Below are 20927 nucleotides of genomic sequence, written 5' to 3' on the forward strand. Positions count from 1 at the left end.
CGGTTAAGAGGAGACTTTGTGCAGCAGGCCTTCATGGTAAAATAGCTGCTAGGAAACCACTGCTAAGGACAGGCAACTGTAATAATTATAGGGGATAACTCAGGAGACTCTTTGCGTGGAACAAGACAACTACAGGACACAGTTTTATAAGTGGTAAAGTCTATATTATCACACGGTGACTCAAGCAGGTGCAGAGAGAACCTCAAGTCCACAACACTTAGTGTAAATATAAAACACAGCTTAGCAGTCTATAGGAAACTTCAGAGGAAAATGCAATCAAGCAGAAAGTCTATGAAGCACAGTTATTCTTGAGGATACTTGACACAAATAAATCCTTGTCTTAGTCCAAACAAAGATAGATAAACTTATAAGGCAGTTCAAATCATATCTTAGCTCAACCAGGGAGGCCTGGTTAATAGTCTCAGGTTCTTTGAGAGCAGAAACAGCTTACATGTCCAGCAAATGCAGATGGAAGTAAACACGAGCAGCAGATGAAGGAGGATTACTGGAACTGGTGTATGCAGCAGTATCTCAGAGCAGAGTAGCAGGATCACCACACAGGTTCACAGGAGCAAGTATATAGCCAGGGAGTAATCAGAGGTCAGGAGCTGGATGCAAGGCAGAATACTCTAGCACAGACTGAAGGCTGGGGTGGAGTTTTATAGCAGGAAGACACAATGCACATGAGACCAAATACGCCATCTTGGAAAAGGGCAGTAATGCACAAAAGGTAAAAAATGTTCAGAGTCCTGACAGCAACAAGCAGAAGAGACTTGTTTGGGCTGAAGAACACAAGGACTGGACATTAGACCAGTGGAAATCTGTGCTTTGGTCTGATGAGTCCAAATTTTTGATCTTTGGTTCCAACCACTGTATCTTTGTGTGACGCAGAAAAGGTGAACGGATGGACTCTACATGCCTGGTTCCCACCGTGAAGCATGGAGGAGGAGGTGTGATGGTGTTGGGGTGCTTTGCTGTTGACACTTTTGGGGATTTATTCAAAATTGAAGGCATACTGAACCAGCATGGCTGCCACAGCATCTTTCAGTTGCATGCTATTTCATCTGGTTTGGTTTAGTTGGACCATCATTTATTTTTCAACAGGACAATGACCCCAAACACACCTGCAGGCTGTGTAAGGGCTATTTTACCAAGAAGGAGAGTCATGGGGTGTTACTCCAGATGACCTGGCCTCCACAGTTACCAGACCTGAACTTAATCGAGATGGTTTGAGGTGAGCTGGACCGCAGAGTGAAGGCAAAGGGGCCACAAGTGCTAAGCATCTCTGGGAACTTGTTCAAGATTGTTGGAAGACCAATCCCGGTGACTACCTCTTGAAGCTCATCAAGAGAATCCCAAGAGTGTGCAAAGCAGTCATCAAAGCAAAAGGTGGCTACTTTGAAGAACCTAGAATATAAGACATAATTTCAGTTGTTTCACACTTTTTTGTTAAGTATATAATTCCACATGTAAGTAAAAAATACTTGGCACTCAGGAGATCTTATTTGCAAGACAAGAAATTCATTTTATTTGGTGCATCCAGTTCAAAATTTAAACGTTTTCGGGCTAATCACAAGACCTTCATCAGAAACAGTTTTGAGTACTGGAGCCCACAATATGTGTGTATGGACCCACACAGGTGCCAGCGTCAGATGGAGACCGGGAGAGAATAGCGCCTTGATCAATATGGAGGTATATGGGGAAAGCGCTGCAGGGAGGCGAGTTGCTCGCAGAGGCAATAGCGCTGAGACCTCCGATGACACGGACGCCGTGATGCAGGGGTCGCGATGCTCCCGGGGCAGCCCCGGGAGCATCGCGACCCCTGCATCACGGCGTCCGTGTCATCGGAGGTCTCAGCGCTATTGCCTCTGCGAGCAACTCGCCTCCCTGCAGCGCTTTCCCCATATACCTCCATATTGATCAAGGCGCTATTCTCTCCCAGTCTCCATCTGACGCTGGCACCTGTGTGGGTCCATACACACATATTGTGGGCTCCAGTACTCAAAACTGTTTCTGATGAAGGTCTTGTGATTAGACCAAAAACGTTTAAATTTTGAACTGGATGCACCGAATAAAATGAATTTCTTGTCTTGCAAATAAGATCTCCTGAGTGCCAAGTATTTTTTACTTATATTTGACGGGTTGGATACCTAACTTGTGCACCACCAAGAAGCCTTGAGTGCCGTGTTTACTATTGCTACATATAATTCCACATGTGTTAATTCATAGTTTTGATGCCTTCAGTGCGAATGTACAATTTTCATAGTCATGAAAACACAGAAAAATCTTTAAATGAGAAGGTTTGCCCAAACGTTTGGTCTGTACTGTATATATATATATATATATATAGAGAGAGAGAGAGAGAGAAAGAGAAAAATTATAACAGCATCCAATATTACCGCAAATGTCATGCAAAGCTCTCCCAACCAAGGTCCAGTGGTTTCCAATCGTAGAAGTAAAAAAGGAAAATAGCACGAAAATATAGAAAAAAAAGTGGACTTTAGTGCCTGAACGGCGTGGCAACATTTCGGATATAATATCCTTTTTTCAATCAATGAACATACAAGTGAAACAGACTTTTATAAGGAACATGATGGCATTGATATTGAGCTTCAGATACTCCTGCACCATCCTCTCCAGTAGTTCAGAATGTGACAGACTTGTACTCTGTTCTGCTGTTGCAAGGGCTAGTCTAAAAAATGTGTTAAACAAACTCACAGAAATTGCTTATGCCACTTACACTGCTGATACTGATGCTAATGTTTTGGCGATGATGCCTTAACATTCCCAGGGTTGGAAGTCTACAACTGGGATGCACACTGGGATACTCCAGCATGCGTGCATCCCTCTCCAGGAGGGTAAGCATCTGGCTAAATTTACTCTTCTACCGTGGATCGAACAGAGTGGCAACCCAGTAGTCAACACTATTTCTAACCCTAAGAATACAGGCATCGTGATAAAGATAGTGCAGCAAGAAGGCGCTCATGTGTCGGGCGCTTCCATTATGTGCAAGCCCATGCTGTGTTGGTGACGGGGTAGCACTCAAGGTTGCTTCCTCCATCCCCTTCCGCCAAGCGTATCGTTATCCTTTTCATCTCCTAACTGTTGCACGTCTTTCACCTTGTCCTCCTCAATTTGTTCCTCGGCTCCTGCATCTTCACTAACATAGTAACATAGTAACATAGTTATTAAGGTTGAAGGAAGACTTTAAGTCCATCTAGTTCAACCCATAGCCTAACCTAACATGTTGATCCAGAGGAAGGCAAAAAAAAACTCATGTGGCAAAGAGTAAGCTCCACACTGGGGAAAAAAATTCCTTCTCGACTCCACATACGGCAATCAGACTAGTTCCCTGGATCAACACCCTAACAAGGAATCTAGTATATATACCCCGTAACATTATACTTTTCAAGAAAGGCATCCAGTCCCCTCTTAAATTTAAGTAATGAATCACTCACTACTAGTGTTGAGCATTCCGATACCGCAAGTATCGGGTATCGGCCGATACTTAGCGGTATCGGAACTCCGATACCGAGATCCGATACTTGCCGCGTATTGGATACTGGAATCGGAAGTTCCCAGGATTCAAACTGCACAAATTTGTACGAAATCAGCCAATGAGAATGATTCCAAGTGTGGGCACATCCTGTTCAGCATGGAGGGCATGAAACTACTGGCAAGGCTGTGATTGGCTGCTGAAATGATGTCATGATGCAGTTTAAAAGTCGCTGGCGCCATTTTGCGATCACTCTGCTGTGAATTCAGTTAGTGACAGGACGCTGTTTGCTGACTGAGGGCCAGTTTAGAGATAGTGATTTGCTTCTTTGTGCTTTTCAAAGGCTAATTTAGCAACCGCTGTGTTCACCTACTAATCACCTTGCTTTTGCCTTGTAGCCCTGTTTTCACAGCGATCTGCAAGGTCTGTGTGTGTGTGTGAGTGCAGCCCACTCTCTAGTCTGAGTGCAGCCATAGGCCATCCATAGCTGGTTGTATTCAGTTCAGGGAGGGTGGTTCATTGCCTCATACTGTTCTTTTTTTTTTTTTTTCAAGTAGTGTAGTCTGCTGCTCATTTTTTAAAAAAAATCCTATTAGTGTCTTTCCACCCGTCTCCAGCTAACTTGTGGAAAAACACTACATAGGATAATGCAGAGGAGGGTTTTTGGGCCTTGCAGCGCCGTTTACGGCTGTCTGCACGGTCTCTGTGTGACCGCAGCTCGCCCTGTAGTCTGTGAGCAGCCATAGCCTGGTTGTCTCCAGCTCAGGGTTCTTCACTGCGTCATACCGTAAAATCAATTTTCCTTTTGTTTTAAGTAGTGCAGGCTGCTGCACATTTTTTCAAAAAATTCCTATTAGTGTCTTTCCACCCGTCTCCAGCTAACTTGTGGAAAAACACTACATAGGATAACGTAGAGGAGGGTTTTTGGGCCTTGCAGCGTCGTTTACGGCTGTCTGCACGGTCTCCGTGTGACTGCAGATTGCCCTGTAGTCTGTGAGCAGCCATAGCCTGGTTGTCTCCAGCTCAGGGTTCTTCACTGCGTCATACCGTAAAATCAATTTTCCTTTTGTTTTAAGTAGTGCAGGCTGCTGCACATTTTTAAAAAAAAATCCTATTAGTGTCTTTCCACCCGTCTCCAGCCAGCTTGTGGAAAAACACTACATAGGATAATGCAGAGGAGGGTTTTTGGGCCTTGCAGCGCCGTTTACGGCTGTCTGCACGGTCTCTGTGTGACCGCAGCTCGCCCTGTAGTCTGTGAGCAGCCATAGCCTGGTTGTCTCCAGCTCAGGGTTCTTCACTGCGTCATACCGTAAAATCAATTTTCCTTTTGTTTTAAGTAGTGCAGGCTGCTGCACATTTTTTCAAAAAATTCCTATTAGTGTCTTTCCACCCGTCTCCAGCTAACTTGTGGAAAAACACTACATAGGATAACGTAGAGGAGGGTTTTTGGGCCTTGCAGCGTCGTTTACGGCTGTCTGCACGGTCTCCGTGTGACTGCAGATCGCCCTGTAGTCTGTGAGCAGCCATAGCCTGGTTGTCTCCAGCTCAGGGTTCTTCACTGCGTCATACCGTAAAAACAATTTTCCTTTTGTTTTAAGTAGTGCAGGCTGCTGCACAGTTTTTCAAAAAATTCCTATTAGTGTCTTTCCACCCGTCTCCAGCTAACTTGTGGAAAAACACTACATAGGATAACTTAGAGGAGGGTTTTTGGGCCTTGCAGCGCCGTTTACGGCTGTCTGCACGGTCTCCGTGTGACTGCAGCTCGCCCTGTAGTCTGTGAGCAGCCATAGCCTGGTTGTCTCCAGCTCAGGGTTCTTCACTGCGTCATACCGTAAAATCAATTTTCCTTTTGTTTTAAGTAGTGCAGGCTGCTGCACATTTTTTCAAAAAATTCCTATTAGTGTCTTTCCACCTGTCTCCAGCTAACTTGTGGAAAAACACAACATAGGATAACGTAGAGGAGGGTTTTTGGGCCTTGCAGCGCCGATAACGGGTGTCTGCACGGTCTCCGTGTGACTGCAGCTCTCTCTGTTGTCAGTTCAGCCCCCAAAAAATAAATAAAGAATAAAGTTCACCAAACACATCAGTGACACCACTTTACATTTTATAGGCCACATTAGCTCATATTAAAGTCTAGTCCACACTTTAGAAAATTAGTGTTTCTTATACCTGCTAGGAGTTGTTCAGGAATAAGCACACAAAGCCGTTAGTACTTTTCTGCTTATCTTTATCAGTCAACCAAGATGAAGAAGGCAGTGAGTAAGGCACATGGGCGTGGGCGCAGAGCAGGGAGAGGACGTGGGGATTCTGTGCCTGCTGCGGGCACCGGTGACTCATCAGCACCCACTTTCACCAGGGAACAGTCCTTCATGCGCAGCTTTGTCGCAGAGCGCCGTACACCGCTGCTGCGTGAAGAACAAATTGAAGCCGTTGTCGGATGGATGGCAGCTAATGCATCAACTTCAATTAGTGCCACATCCTCTCAGACACAGAGCACTGGAGAGCAGCCATCTGTCTCTTCACCACCTGCCAAATTGCCCAGGCAGACAGAGATCCCAGGACAGGAGCCGTCTCTACTTCTGTTCTCTGAATCTCTTGGCTTGGAAACAGGGGGCCAGCCAAGCAGCATTGGAGAAATGGAAGAAGAGGCAGGGTGCAGTGATGCCCAACCGCTTTTTCTCTCTTCCTCTGAAGAGGCGGGTGGGCCAGTGCCTCCGGTCACCACATCGCAGGACGCATCCGCTGATGACACTCAGGTGCCACTTTCTGGTGCGTGCTCTGCTGCTGAGACTACCCAGGAGGAGCAGTTGGGGGCAGAGGGTAGTGTAGATGATGAGGTCCTTGACCCATCTTGGCGTGAGGGACAGGAAGGTGGTGGGAGCAGCTCTGAGGAAGAGATTCCCCGTACGGCCCAAAGGGGGAGAGGGAGGGGGAAGACTGCGGATCCTGCAGCCTCCGCTTTGGCACCCGTTAGGAGCATGTCTCTTCCAAAAGCCAAAAAGGGCGCTCCCAAGACTTGCAGTGCCTGGTCCTTTTTTGACACAGTTGCAGATGACATTTGCTATGTCAAATGCAAGGTGTGTCATCACAAAGTCAAAAGAGGTCGAAATGTCAGCAACCTCAATACCTCCAACATGTGGAAACATGTGCGCACCAGGCACGCGGCGGAGTTAGAAAAACACGCTGAAGAGCTAGGCCAACCAACAGCGGCAGCTACCACCTCTTCAGCTCGTGTTGCCTCTTCCTCCAGCTCACACGCAGCTGGTTCGGCTTCCTCCCAGGATTGCCGTGGAAGAACCTCTGGCCCTGTTGTCCAGAGACCCGCTGTAATTCCACCCACAGCACCACTTTCCCAGTCATCCACACACTCCCAGCCCAGTGTACAGCCATCGGTAGTACAGGCATGGGAGAAAAGGCGGCCTTTCTCGTCAAACCACCCATGAGCACAGGCTCTGACTGCAGGCATTGCCAAACTTCTGTCACTGGAAATGCTGTCATTCAGGCTGGTGGAGACTGACAGCTTCCGTGACTTGATGTCATTGGCAGTCCCACAGTACAATGTGCCCAGCCGCTTTTACTTCAGCAGACAAGCCGTCCCTGCCCTGCACAAGCATGTGGAGGGACACATAAAACACGCGCTACTGAACGCCGTCAGTAGCAAGGTCCACCTCACCACCGATGCGTGGACCAGTCAACATGGACAGGGGCGATACCTTTCCCTCACTGCCCATTGGGTTAATGTCATTGAGCCGGGTACAGATCGTGCGAGTGGCGCAGGACGTGTCCTGCCCACTCCAAGGATTGCAGGAATCCATTCTGTACGCATTGACTACTCCGCTTACACCAGTTCCTCAGAATCATCGCTGCAGGATCCGTCACAGTCCACCTCCACATGGACCCGTGATGAAGGTTTACCTGTTACGACCGACATGAGCACAGCCGTGGCCAAACGTCAACAGGCCGTATTGAAATTAATTTCTTTGGGGAATCGAAGCCACACAGCGCAGGAGCTCTGGAATGCCATCAAGCAGGAGAGCGATGTGTGGTTTGTGCCAGCGAATCTCCAGCCAGGCATGGTAGTGTGTGATAATGGCCGAAATCTGGTGGCAGCTCTGGGCCTCGGCAACCTCACTCACATCCCATGTCTGGCACATGTGCTCAATTTGGTCGTGCAGAGTTTTTTGAGGGACTATCCGGATCTTGATGCACTGCTGCACAAGGTCCGCCTAGAGTGTGCTCACTTGCGGCGTTCCAGCACGGCTAAAGCGCGCATTGCGGCTCTGCAGCGCCGACACCACCTGCCGGAACATCGCATCATATGTGACCTACCAGGTGGAATTCCACGTTACATATGTTGGAGCGGTTGTGTGAGCAGCAGCAAGCTGTAATGGAGTACCAGCTGCATCAGGCGCAAAGAAGTCGCACTCCGCGCCGTTCAGACTTCACAACCACAGAGTGGGCCACTATGAATGACGTCTGCCAGGTTTTGCGTCCCTTCGATTATTCCACGCGGATGGCGAGTGCAGATGATGTACTAGTCAGCATGACTGTCCCCCTTATCTGCCTGCTTGAAAAATCACTGAAAGCGCTAAGGGATGATGTTGTGGAAGAGGTGGAGGATGAGGATTCACCATTTCCATCATCTTCTGGACAGTCAGCGCCACGTGGTTCCTCACAAACGCGTAGGCAGGGGACAGTTTGTGAGGAGGATGAGGAGGAGTCAATGGAGGAGGAAGACATCCGTCCAGAGGAGGGAGTTACACAATTGTCCAGTACTCAGTGTGTACAGCGAGGGTGGGGTGATGACGAGCGGGCAGAGATCACGCCTCCAGCAGGGGACAGCGTTTCTTGGGCAGTTGGCAGTCTGCAGCACATGGTGGATTACATGCTGCAGTGCCTGAGAAACGACCGCCGCATCGCCCACATTCTCAACATGTCTGATTATTGGGTGTTCACCCTCCTCGATCCTCGCTACAACGTAGCAACGTAGAAAGCCTCATCACACCGTTGAACCAGGAGCGAAAAATGCGGGAGTACCAAGACACACTGGTGAATTCCATCATCTTCTCCATTCCAAGTGAGAGAAGTGCTGCTAGTGCATTACAAAGCAGCTCAGTGCGTCCAGGCAGTGGTGGAGGCTCTGCACAAAGAGGGAGCAGAAGCAGTGCCTCTGCCCAAGGCAAGACCAGTATGGCCCAACTGTGGCACAGTTTTCTGTGCCCGCCACAAAAGTCTACACCATCACAGATGGCTCCAGTCAGCAGGAGGCAACAGTTCCGTCAGATGGTGACAGACTACATGTCTTGCCCTCTTGCTGTACTCCCAGACGGCTCTTCACCTTTCAAGTTTTGAGTCTCAAAGCTGGATACATGGCCAGAGCTAAGCCAGTATGCATTGGAGGTGCTGGCTTGCCCTGCGGCTAGTGTATTATCAGAACGCGTCTTTAGTGCTGCAGGTGGTGTACTAACTGACCGTCGCATGCGACTATCCTCCGATAACGTTGACCGGCTTACTTTCCTGAAAATGAACAAGGCCTGGATCTCGCAGGAATTTGCCACTCCTCTTCCTGATTAAATAATTAGGTGACTGTCTACGTTATCCAGGTCTCCTGTTGTGTTCATCTTTCTACCACCTGAACTTAAATTCCTGGGCTCCAACACCGCCAGTTGAGGCTCAGAAGTGCCGTCTGCACAGTCAAAACATACGACCCAGTGTTATTGGGTTTCAGTAACGTCAGCTGATCCCCAGCTGTGTAACCGGCAATGTGTCCTGCGACCGCCACGCTGACACAACAACTGAAATGTAAGGGAACCTGTCCCCCCCCCAAGGCGTTTGTTACTGAAAGAGCCACTTTGTGCAGCAGTAATGCTGCACAAGGAAAAGGTAGCTATTTTTGTTTAGCTCCTTGCACACGCAGAACTTAACACTTATAAAATGTGTCCACTGATACCGTAAAACCGTCCCGGAGGTGGGACTTTCCTTCATAATATGACGCAGCACAGCTGTCATTCCTACCCCCTTGGCACCGTGCCCCGGCTCCTCAGCGTTGTTTGATTCCGTCACGGAGCCTGCGCTGTTATGTTTTCCCTTGGCCAGGCACACTTAGCGCTGCCCATCTTCTGACATCATTTGGTGTCAGGCTGGCTGCGCCTGTGCGGCCGCGCTGGCCGAGAGCCCGCCTCGCATTGTCTTCTGATTTAATCCCACTGGGAGCCTGAGATCCATGGACATGCACAGTGCATATCTGAACCTCCGCCTCTCACTCATCTCCCTACACCTTCTTCAGACTGTGCGCCGTCAGCTGATCCCTAATAGCATGCCACGGCCGTGACGCCGCACAGTCTGAAGAAGCCGTAGGGAGGGGAGTGAGAGGCGAGGATATGCACTGCGCATGGCCATGGATCCCAGGCCCGCGGTGGGATTACATTAGACGACACTGCGAGGCGGGCTCTCGGCCAGCGCGGCCGCACAGGCGCAGCCAGCCTGACACCAAATGATGTCAGAAGATGGGCAGCGCTAAGTGTGCCTGGCCAAGGGATAACATAACAGCGCAGGCTCCGGGACGGAATAAAACAACGCTGAGGAGCCGGGGCACGGCGCCAAGGGGGCAGGAATGACAGCTGTGCTGTGTCATATTATGAAGGAAAGTCCCACCTCCGGGACGGTCTCACGGTTTCAGGGGACACATTTTATAAGTGTTTAGTTCTGTGTTTGCAAGGAGCATAATGAAAAGAGACACCTTTTCCTTTTGCATCTTTTGTGTTGCACAAGCTGGCTCTTTCAGCTACAAACGCCTTGGGGGGGGTTAAAGGTTCCCTTTCGACTTTCTCCAATCAGGCTTCGGTCTACATTGTGTTCCTCTGCTTCTCCTGCTGTCCCTGGGCTCCAACACCGCTAGTTGTTGCCTGGTAGTGCTGTACGCACAGTCAACAGTCGCTCCTCTGTTATTGGGGTTCAGTAACGTCAGCTGTTCCCCAGCTGTGTGTGGCAATCCCTCCTATCTCCTCCACCTCCTCCTCCTCCTGTCCCTGGGCTCCAACACCGCTAGTTGTTGTCCAGAAGTGCTGTCCGCACAGTCCCAACAGTCCCTCCTCTGTTATTGGGGTTCAGTAACGTCAGCTGTTCCCCAGCTGTGTGTGTGGCAATCCCTCCTATCTCCTCCACCTCCTCCTCCTCCTCCTGTCCCTGGGCTCCAACACCGCTAGTTGCCGTCCAGAAGTGCTGTCCGCACAGTCCCAACAGTCCCTCCTCTGTTATTGGGGTTCAGTAACGTCAGCTGTTCCCCAGCTGTGTGTGTGGTAATCCCTCCTATCTCCTCCACCTCCTCCTCCTCCTCCTGTCCCTGGGCTCCAACACCGCTAGTTGCCATCCAGAAGTGCTGTCCGCACAGTCCCAACAGTCCCTCCTCTGTTATTGGGGTTCAGTAACGTCAGCTGTTCCCCAGCTGTGTGTGTGGCAATCCCTCCTATCTCCTCCACCTCCTCCTCCTCCTCCTGTCCCTGGGCTCCAACACCGCTAGTTGCCGTCCAGAAGTGCTGTCCGCACAGTCCCAACAGTCCCTCCTCTGTTATTGGGGTTCAGTAACATCAGCTGTTACCCAGCTGTGTGTGTGGCAATCCCTCCTATCTCCTCCACCTCCTCCTCCTCCTGTCCCTGGGCTCCAACACCGCTAGTTGCCATCCAGAAGTGCTGTCCGCACAGTCCCAACAGTCCCTCCTCTGTTATTGGGGTTCAGTAACGTCAGCTGTTCCCCAGCTGTGTGTGTGGCAATCCCTCCTATCTCCTCCACCTCCTCCTCCTCCTCCTGTCCCTGGGCTCCAACACCGCTAGTTGCCGTCCAGAAGTGCTGTCCGCACAGTCCCAACAGTCCCTCCTCTGTTATTGGGGTTCAGTAACGTCAGCTGTTCCCCAGCTGTGTGTGTGGCAATCCCTCCTGTCTCCTCCACCTCCTCCTCCTCCTCCTGTCCCTGGGCTCCAACACCGCTAGTTGCCGTCCAGAAGTGCTGTCCGCACAGTCCCAACAGTCCCTCCTCTGTTATTGGGGTTCAGTAACGTCAGCTGTTCCCCAGCTGTGTGTGTGGCAATCCCTCCTATCTCCTCCACCTCCTCCTCCTCCTCCTGTCCCTGGGCTCCAACACCGCTAGTTGCCGTCCAGAAGTGCTGTCCGCACAGTCCCAACAGTCCCTCCTCTGTTATTGGGGTTCAGTAACGTCAGCTGTTCCCCAGCTGTGTGTGTGGCAATCCCTCCTATCTCCTCCACCTCCTCCTCCTCCTCCTGTCCCTGGGCTCCAACACCGCTTGTTGCCGTCCAGAAGTGCTGTCCGCACAGTCCCAACAGTCCCCCCTCTGTTATTGGGGTTCAGTAACGTCAGCTGTTCCCCAGCTGTGTGTGTGGCAATCCCTCCTATCTCCTCCACCTCCTCCTCCTGTCCCTGGGCTCCAACACCGCTAGTTGCCATCCAAAAGTGCTGTCCGCACAGTCCCAACAGTCCCTCCTCTGTTATTGGGGTTCAGTAACGTCAGCTGTTCCCCAGCTGTGTGTGTGGCAATCCCTCCTATCTCCTCCACCTCCTCCTCCTCCTCCTGTCCCTGGGCTCCAACACCGCTAGTTGCCCTCCAGAAGTGCTGTCCGCACAGTCCCAACAGTCCCTCCTCTGTTATTGGGGTTCAGTAACGTCAGCTGTTCCCCAGCTGTGTGTGTGGCAATCCCTCTTATCTCCTCCACCTCCTCCTCCTCCTCCTGTCCCTGGGCTCCAACACCGCTAGTTGCCATCCAGAAGTGCTGTCCGCACAGTCCCAACAGTCCCTTCTCTGTTATTGGGGTTCAGTAACGTCAGCTGTTCCACAGCTGTGTGTGTGGCAATCCCTCCTATCTCCTCCACCTCCTCCTCCTCCTGTCCCTGGGCTCCAACACCGCTAGTTGCCATCCAGAAGTGCTGTCCGCACAGTCCCAACAGTCCCTCCTCTGTTATTGGGGTTCAGTAACGTCACCTGTTCCCCAGCTGTGTGTGTGGCAATCCCTCCTATCTCCTCCACCTCCTCCTCCTCCTCCTGTCCCTGGGCTCCAACACCGCTAGTTGCCATCTAGAAGTGCTGTCCGCACAGTCCCAACAGTCCCTCCTCTGTTATTGGGGTTCAGTAACGTCAGCTGTTCCCCAGCTGTGTGTGTGGCAATCCCTCCTATCTCCTCCACCTCCTCCTCCTCCTCCTGTCCCTGGGCTCCAACACCGCTAGTTGCCGTCCAGAAGTGCTGTCCGCACAGAGCCAAACACCTCGCCAATGTGTTAGTGGGGTTCAGTAATGCCTGCTGCTCCCCTGCTGTGTATACGGCAACGTGTCCTGCGACCGCCACGCAGGCACAACAAGTTAAATTTAAGGGAACCTGTCCCCCCCCCAGGCGTTTGTTACTGAAGGAGACACCTTGTGCAGCAGTAATGATGCAAAGGGAAAAAGTGCCTCTTTTCGTCGTGCTCCTTGCACATGCTGAACCTAACACTTTTGAAATGTGTCCCCTCACACGGTTAAACCGTCCGGTCGGTGGAACTTTCCTTTGTCATGTGACGCAGCACAGCCGTCATTCTTACCCCCTTGGCGCCGTGCGCCTCCTCCTCAGCGTTGTTTGAATCTGTCCCGGAGTCTGCACTGTTATGTTATCCCTTGGCCAGGCACACTTAGCGCTGCCCGTCTTCTGACATCATTTGGTGTCAGGATGGCTGCGCCTGTGCGGCCGCGCTGGACGAGATCCCGCCTCGTAGTGTCTTCTGATTTAATCCCACTGCGGACCTGTGATCCATGGACATTAGCAGTGCATATCTGAACCTCCGCCTCTCACTCATCTCCCTACGCCTTCTTCAGACTGTGCGCTGTCAGCTGATCCCTAATAGCATGCCACGGCCGTGACACCGCACAGTCTGAAGAAGCCGTAGGGAGTGGAGTGAGAGGCGAGGATATGCACTGCTCATGCCCATGGATCACAGGTCCGCAGAGTGATTATATTAGATGACACAGCGAGGCGGGATCTCGTCCAGCGCGGCCGCACAGGCGCAGCCATCCTGACACCAAATGATGTCAGAAGACGGGCAGCGCTAAGTGTGCCTGGCCAAGGGATAACATAACAGCGCAGACTCCGGGACAGATTCAAACAACGCTGAGGAGGAGGCGCACGGCGCCAAGGGGGTAAGAATGACGGCTGTGCTGTGTCACATGACAATGGAAAGTTCCACCGACCGGACGGTTTAACCGTGTGAGGGGACACATTTCAAAAGTGTTAGGTTCAGCATGTGCAAGGACCATAATAAAAAGAGCTAAGTTTACCTTTTCCAGCATTAGTGCTGTACAAGATGGCTCTTTCAGCTACAAACGCCTGGGGGGGGGGGTTAAAGGTTCCCTTTCAACTTGCTCCACTGCAGGCTGCGGCCTACACTCTGCTCCACCTGCAGAGCCCGGGCTCCAACACCGCTAGCTGCTGTCCGGAAGTGCTGCCTGCACAGAGAAAAACACCTCGCCAATGTGTCAGTGGGGTTCAGCACCGCCAGCTGTTCCCCTGCTGTGTAGCCCGCAACGTGTCCTGCAAATGCCACGCAGACACAACAGACCCAAAGCTGCCGCCAGTGCAGGCTTCGGCCTACACTCTGCTCCCCCTGCTCCTCCTGCTGACCCTGGGCTCTAACAACGCCAGTTGGGGCCCGGTACTGCTAGCTGCACAGAGAAAAACACCAGCCAATGTGTCAGTGGGGTTCAGCACCGCCAGCTCTTCCCCTGCTGTGTAACCGGCAACGTGTCCTGCAACAGCCACGCAGACACAAAGCTGCCGCCAGTGCAGGCTTCGGCCTACACTCTGCTCCCTCTCCTCCTGCTGACCCTGGGCTCTAACACCGCCAGTTGGGGCCCGGTACTGCTAGCTGCACAGAGAAAAACACCAGCCAATGTGTCAGTGGGGTTCAGCACCGCCAGCTGTTCCCCTGCTGTGTAGCCGGCAACGTGTCCTGCAAATGCCACGCAGACACAAGAACTGAAATTGAAGGGAACCTGTCCTCCCTCCCCCAGGTGTTTGTATGTTTTACAGCCACCTTGTACAGCAGTAATGCTGCATGTGTACAAGGTGGCTCAGAAACTTATTCTCCTCGCACATGTGGAACTGAACACGTCTAAAAGGTGTCCTCTGTGACCATTTAACCGTCCCTGAGGTGTGACTTTCCTTTGTAATGACACGCTGCAACCCCCTTGGTAGCGCTGCCCGTCTTCTGGCATCATTGTTTGGCTGCCTGCGCCTCTGCGGCCGCCCTGCCTGACACAACGCCCCTCGGTGTCTTATTTATTTGGACTGCGAGGGTGTGATTGATGGGCATGAGCAGTGCATATGTTCGCCTGTCCCTCATCTCCTTCCGCCTTCCTCAGACTGTGCGGCTTCATGGCCGTGGCATGCGATAAGGGATCAGCTGACGCCGCACAGTCTGAAGCGGGTGTAAGGACCCGAGTGTGAGAGGCCAACATATGTACTGCGCCAGGCCATGAATCCCAGCCCTGCAGTGTTTTAACTATGTCAAGACTCTGCGGGGCTGGGATTCATGGTCATCGCAAACCGCAACGGCCGACATTAAATGATGCCAGAAGATGGGCAGCGCTAACAGCGCAAGGCCAAGGGATAAAACGACAGCGCAGACTCCTGTACAGCAAATAACAACGCTCAGGAGGCTGCGCCCAGCACCAAGGTGGGATTCTTGACATCTGTGCTGCGTCTCATTATGAAGGGAACTCTCGCCTCCAACACGGTTTGGCTGTATAAAGGGCTAAATGTTATACGTGTTTCATTCAGCGTGTGCAAGGAGAAAAATTAAAAGAGCAACCTTTGACTTGTGCAGCACTACTGCTGCATAAGCTGTGGCTCTTCTACTTTGTAACACCTGAGGGGGGGTTAAAGGTTACCTTTAAAATTGGTTCAATTAGGCTTCGGCCTACACTCTGCTCCCCCTGCAGAGCCTGGGCTCTAACACCGCCAGTTGGGGCCCGGTACTGCTAGCTGCACAGAGAAAAACACCAGCCAATGTGTCAGTGGGGTTCAGCACCGCCAGCTCTTCCCCTGCTGTGTAGCCGGCAACGTGTCCTGCAACAACCATGCAGACACAAAGCTGCCGCCAGTGCAGGCTTCGGCCTACACTCTGCTCCCTCTCCTCCTGCTGACCCTGGGCTCTAACACCGCCAGTTGGGGCCCGGTACTGCTAGCTGCACAGAGAAAAACACCAGCCAATGTGTCAGTGGAGTTCAGCACCGCCAGCTGTTCCCCTGCTGTTTAGCCGGCAACGTGTCCTGCAAATGCCACGCAGACACAAGAACTGAAATTGAAGGGAACCTGTCCCCCCTCCCCCAGGTGTTTGTATGTTTTACAGCCACCTTGTACAGCAGTAATGCTGCATGTGTGCAAGGTGGCTCAGAAACTTGTTCTCCTCGCACATGTGGAACTGAACACGTCTAAAATGTGTCCTCTGTGACCATTTAACCGTCCCTGAGGTGTGACTTTCCTTTGTAATGACACGCTGCAACCCCCTTGGTAGCGCTGCCCGTCTTCTGGCATCATTGTTTGGCTGCCTGCGCCTCTGCGGCCGCCCTGCCCGACACAACGCCCCTCGGTGTCTTATTTATTTGGACTGCGAGGGTGTGATTGATGGGCATGAGCAGTGCATATGTTCGCCTGTCCCTCATCTCCTTCCGCCTTCCTCAGACTGTGCGGCTTCCTGGCCGTGGCATGCGATAAGGGATTAGCTGACGCCGCACAGTCTGAAGCGGGTGTAAGGACCCGAGTGTGAGAGGCCAACATATGTACTGCGCCAGGCCATGAATCCCAGCCCCGCAGTGTTTTAACTATGTCAAGACTCTGCGGGGCTGGGATTCATGGTCATCGCAAACCGCAACGGCCGACATTAAATGATGCCAGAAGATGGGCAGCGCTAACAGCGCAAGGCCAAGGGATAAAACGACAGCGCAGACTCCTGTACAGCAAATAACAACGCTCAGGAGGCTGCGCCCAGCACCAAGGTGGGATTCTTGACATCTGTGCTGCGTCTCATTATGAAGGGAACTCTCGCCTCCAACACGGTTTGGCTGTATAAAGGGCTAAATGTTATACGTGTTTCATTCAGCGTGTGCAAGGAGAAAAATTAAAAGAGCAACCTTTGACTTGTGCAGCACTACTGCTGCATAAGCTGTGGCTCTTCTACTTTGTAACACCTGAGGGGGGTTAAAGGTTACCTTTAAAATTGGTTCAATTAGGCTTCGGCCTACACTCTGCTCCCCCTGCAGAGCCTGGGCTTTAACACCGCCAGTTGGGGCCCGGTACTGCTAGCTGCACAGAGAAAAACACCAGCCAATGTGTCAGTGGGGTTCAGCACCGCCAGCTCTTCCCCTGCTGTGTAGCCGGCAACGTGTCCTGCAACAGCCACGCAGACACAAAGCTGCCGCCAGTGCAGGCTTCGGCCTACACTCTGCTCCCTCTCCTCCTGCTGACCCTGGGCTCTAACACCGCCAGTTGGGGCCCGGTACTGCTAGCTGCACAGAGAAAAACACCAGCCAATGTGTCAGTGGGGTTCAGCACCGCCAGCTGTTCTGTTATGACCCCAATGGCAGAGGGTCCCAAAAGTACATACCAAGTCTGCAAACACAAAAAAACAGCTCATAGGGCAGTGGTAACTGGGCTGACCATATATCTAATCCTAGCACCACAAATAGCAGCAGCCGGGGAACGTGCCTACGTTGGTTCTAGACGTCTCGCGCCAGCCGGAGAACTAACTAACCCTAGAAGGGAAAAGATAGACCTTTCTTGCCTCCAGAGAAAAGACCCCAAAAGTTGGATACAAGCCCCCAACAAATAATAACGGTGAGGTAAGGAGAAAAGACAAACGTAAGAATGAACTAGATATTTAGCAAAGAGAAGCCCACTGACTAATAGCAGAATATAGTAAGATGACTTATATGGTCAGCAAAAACCCTATCAAAATTTCCACGCTGGATATTCAAGAACCCCCGAACCGTCTAACGGCCCGGGGGGAGAACACCAGCCCCCTAGAGCTTCCAGCAAAATCAGGAATCACATTTAGTACAAGCTGGACAAAAAATAAGAGCAAAGCAAATAACCAAAAAACAAGGAAGCAGGACTTAGCTTAATTTTGCAAGATCCAAGACCAGCAGACAGGAGCAAACAGAAAGGAACTGATTACAACGATGCCAGGCACTGGACTGAGAAACCAGGAAGTTTATATAGCAACACCCCTGGACTAACGACCCAGGTGGGTGCCAAACTGAGGAAAGACAATCCCAGAGTCATATCACTAGTGACCACAAGAGGGAGCCAAAAAGTCTAATTCACAACAGTACCCCCCCTTTAAGGAGGGGTCACCGAACCCTCACCAAGACCACCAGGGCGATCAGGATGAGCAGCGTGAAAGGCACGAACTAAATCGGCCGCATGCACATCAGAGGCAACCACCCAGGAATTATCCTCCTGACCATAGCCCTTCCACTTGACCAGATACTGAAGCCTCCGCCTGGAGAGACGAGAATCCAAGATCTTCTCCACCACGTACTCCAACTCGCCCTCAACCAACACCGGAGCAGGAGGCTCAACAGAAGGAACCACAGGTACAACGTACCGCCGCAACAAAGACCTATGGAACACGTTGTGAATGGCAAACGACACCGGAAGATCCAAGCGAAAGGACACAGGATTAAGGATTTCCAATATCTTGTAAGGACCGATGAAGCGAGGCTTAAATTTAGGAGAGGAGACCTTCATAGGAACAAATCGAGAAGACAGCCATACCAAATCCCCAACACGAAGTCGGGGACGCACACCGCGGCGGCGGTTGGCAAAACGCTGAGCCTTCTCCTGTGACAACTTCAAGTTGTCCACCACATGATTCCAGATCCGCTGCAACCTATCCACCACGGAATCTACCCCAGGACAGTCAGAAGGCTCCACATGTCCCGAGGAAAAACGAGGATGGAAACCAGTTGCACAAAAATGGCGAAACCAAAGTAGCGGAACTAGCCCGATTATTAAGGGCAAACTCAGCCAACGGCAAGAAGGTCACCCAATCATCCTGATCTGCAGAAATAAAACACCTCAAATAAGCCTCCAGAGTCTGATTAGTTCGCTCCGTTTGTCCATTAGTCTGAGGATGAAAGGCAGACGAAAACGACAAATCAATGCCCATCTTAGCACAAAAGGATCGCCAGAACCTGGAAACAAACTGGGATCCTCTGTCAGACACAATATTCTCAGGAATGCCGTGTAAACGAACCACATGCTGAAAGAACAAAGGAACCAGATCGGAAGAGGAAGGCAGCTTAGGCAAAGATACCAAATGGACCATCTTGGAAAAGTGATCACATACCACCCAGATGACAGACATGCCCTGAGACACCGGAAGATCTGAAATGAAATCCATGGAAATGTGTGTCCAAGGCCTCTTCGGGACAGGCAAGGGCAAGAGCAACCCGCTGGCACGAGAACAGCAAGGCTTAGCTCGAGCACAAGTCCCACAGGACTGCACAAATGACCGCACATCCCGTGACAAGGAAGGCCACCAAAAGGACCTAGCCACTAGATCTCTGGTGCCAAAAATTCCCGGATGCCCTGCCAACACCGAGGAATGAACCTCGGAAATGACTCTGCTGGTCCACTTATCAGGAACAAACAGTCTGTCAGGTGGACAAGAGTCAGGTCTACCAGCCTGAAATCTCTGCAACACACGTCGCAAATCCGGAGAAATGGTTGACAGGATAACTCCCTCTTTGAGAATACCAACTGGTTCTGCGACTCCAGGAGAGTCAGGCACAAAGCTCCTTGAAAGAGCATCAGCCTTCACATTCTTTGAACCTGGTAAATACGAGACCACAAAGTCAAAACGGGAGAAAAACAATGACCAGCGGGCCTGTCTAAGATTCAGGCGTTTAGCAGACTCGAGGTACATCAGATTTTTGTGATCAGTCAAGACCACCACACGATGCTTAGCACCCTCGAGCCAATGACGCCACTCCTCAAATGCCCACTTCATGGCTAACAACTCCCGATTGCCAACATCATAATTCCGCTCAGCAGGCGAAAACTTCCTAGAGAAAAAAGCACATGGTCTCATTACAGAGCAACCAGGGCCTCTCTGCGACAAAACGGCCCCTGCCCCAATCTCAGAAGCATCCACTTCAACCTGAAAGGGAAGTGAGACATCAGGCTGGCACAAAACAGGCGCCGAAGTAAACCAGCGCTTCAACTCTTGAAAGGCTTCCACGGCTGCAGGAGCCCAGTTAGCAACATCAGAACCTTTCTTGGTCATATCCGTCAAAGGTTTAACAACGCTAGAAAAATTAGCGATAAAACGACGGTAGAAGTTAGCAAAACCCAAGAACTTCTGAAGACTCTTAACTGACGTGGGTTGAGTCCAATCATGAATAGCTCGGACCTTGACTGGGTCCATCTCCACCGCAGAAGGGGAAAAAATAAAACCCAAAAAGGGAACCTTCTGTACTCCAAAGAGACACTTTGAGCCCTTAACAAACAAAGCATTCTCACGCAAAACCTGAAACACCATCCTGACCTGCTCTACATGCGAGTCCCAATGATCAGAAAAAAACAGAATATCATCCAGATAAACAATCATAAATTTATCCAGATACTTCCGGAAAATATCATGCATAAAGGACTGAAACACTGAAGGAGCATTAGAGAGCCCGAAAGGCATCACCAAGTACTCAAAATGACCTTCGGGCGTATTAAATGCAGTTTTCCATTCATCTCCTTGCTTAATGCGCACAAGGTTGTACGCACCACGAAGATCTATCTTGGTGAACCACTTGGCACCTTTAATCCGGGCAAACAAGTCCGACAACAGAGGCAAAGGATACTGAAATTTAACAGTGATTTTATTAATAAGCCGATAGTCAATACAAGGTCTCAAAGATCCGTCCTTCTTGGCCACAAAAAAGAATCCCGCACCAAGAGGGGAAGAGGATGGACGGATATGCCTCTTCTCCAGAGATTCCTTGATATACGAACGAATTGCGGTATGCTCAGGTACAGACAGATTAAATAATCTTCCCTTAGGAAATTTACTACCTGGAATCAAATCTATAGCGCAGTCACAGTCCCTATGAGGAGGAAGAGCACTGGACCTGGACTCGCTGAATACATCCTGGTAATCAGACAAATACTCAGGAACTTCCGAAGGAGTAGAGGAAGCAATAGACACCGGCGGGGAATCACCATGAATTCCCTGACAGCCCCAACTTGACACAGACATTGCCTTCCAATCCAAGACTGGATTATGGGTCTGTAACCATGGCAGACCCAAAACGACCAAATCATGCATTTTATGCAGAACAAGAAAACGAATCACCTCCCGATGTTCAGGAGTCATGCACATGGTTACCTGTGTCCAAAAGT

The sequence above is a fragment of the Ranitomeya variabilis genome, chromosome 1 (assembly GCF_051348905.1).
Source record: "Ranitomeya variabilis isolate aRanVar5 chromosome 1, aRanVar5.hap1, whole genome shotgun sequence".
Lineage (NCBI taxonomy): Eukaryota > Metazoa > Chordata > Amphibia > Anura > Dendrobatidae > Ranitomeya > Ranitomeya variabilis.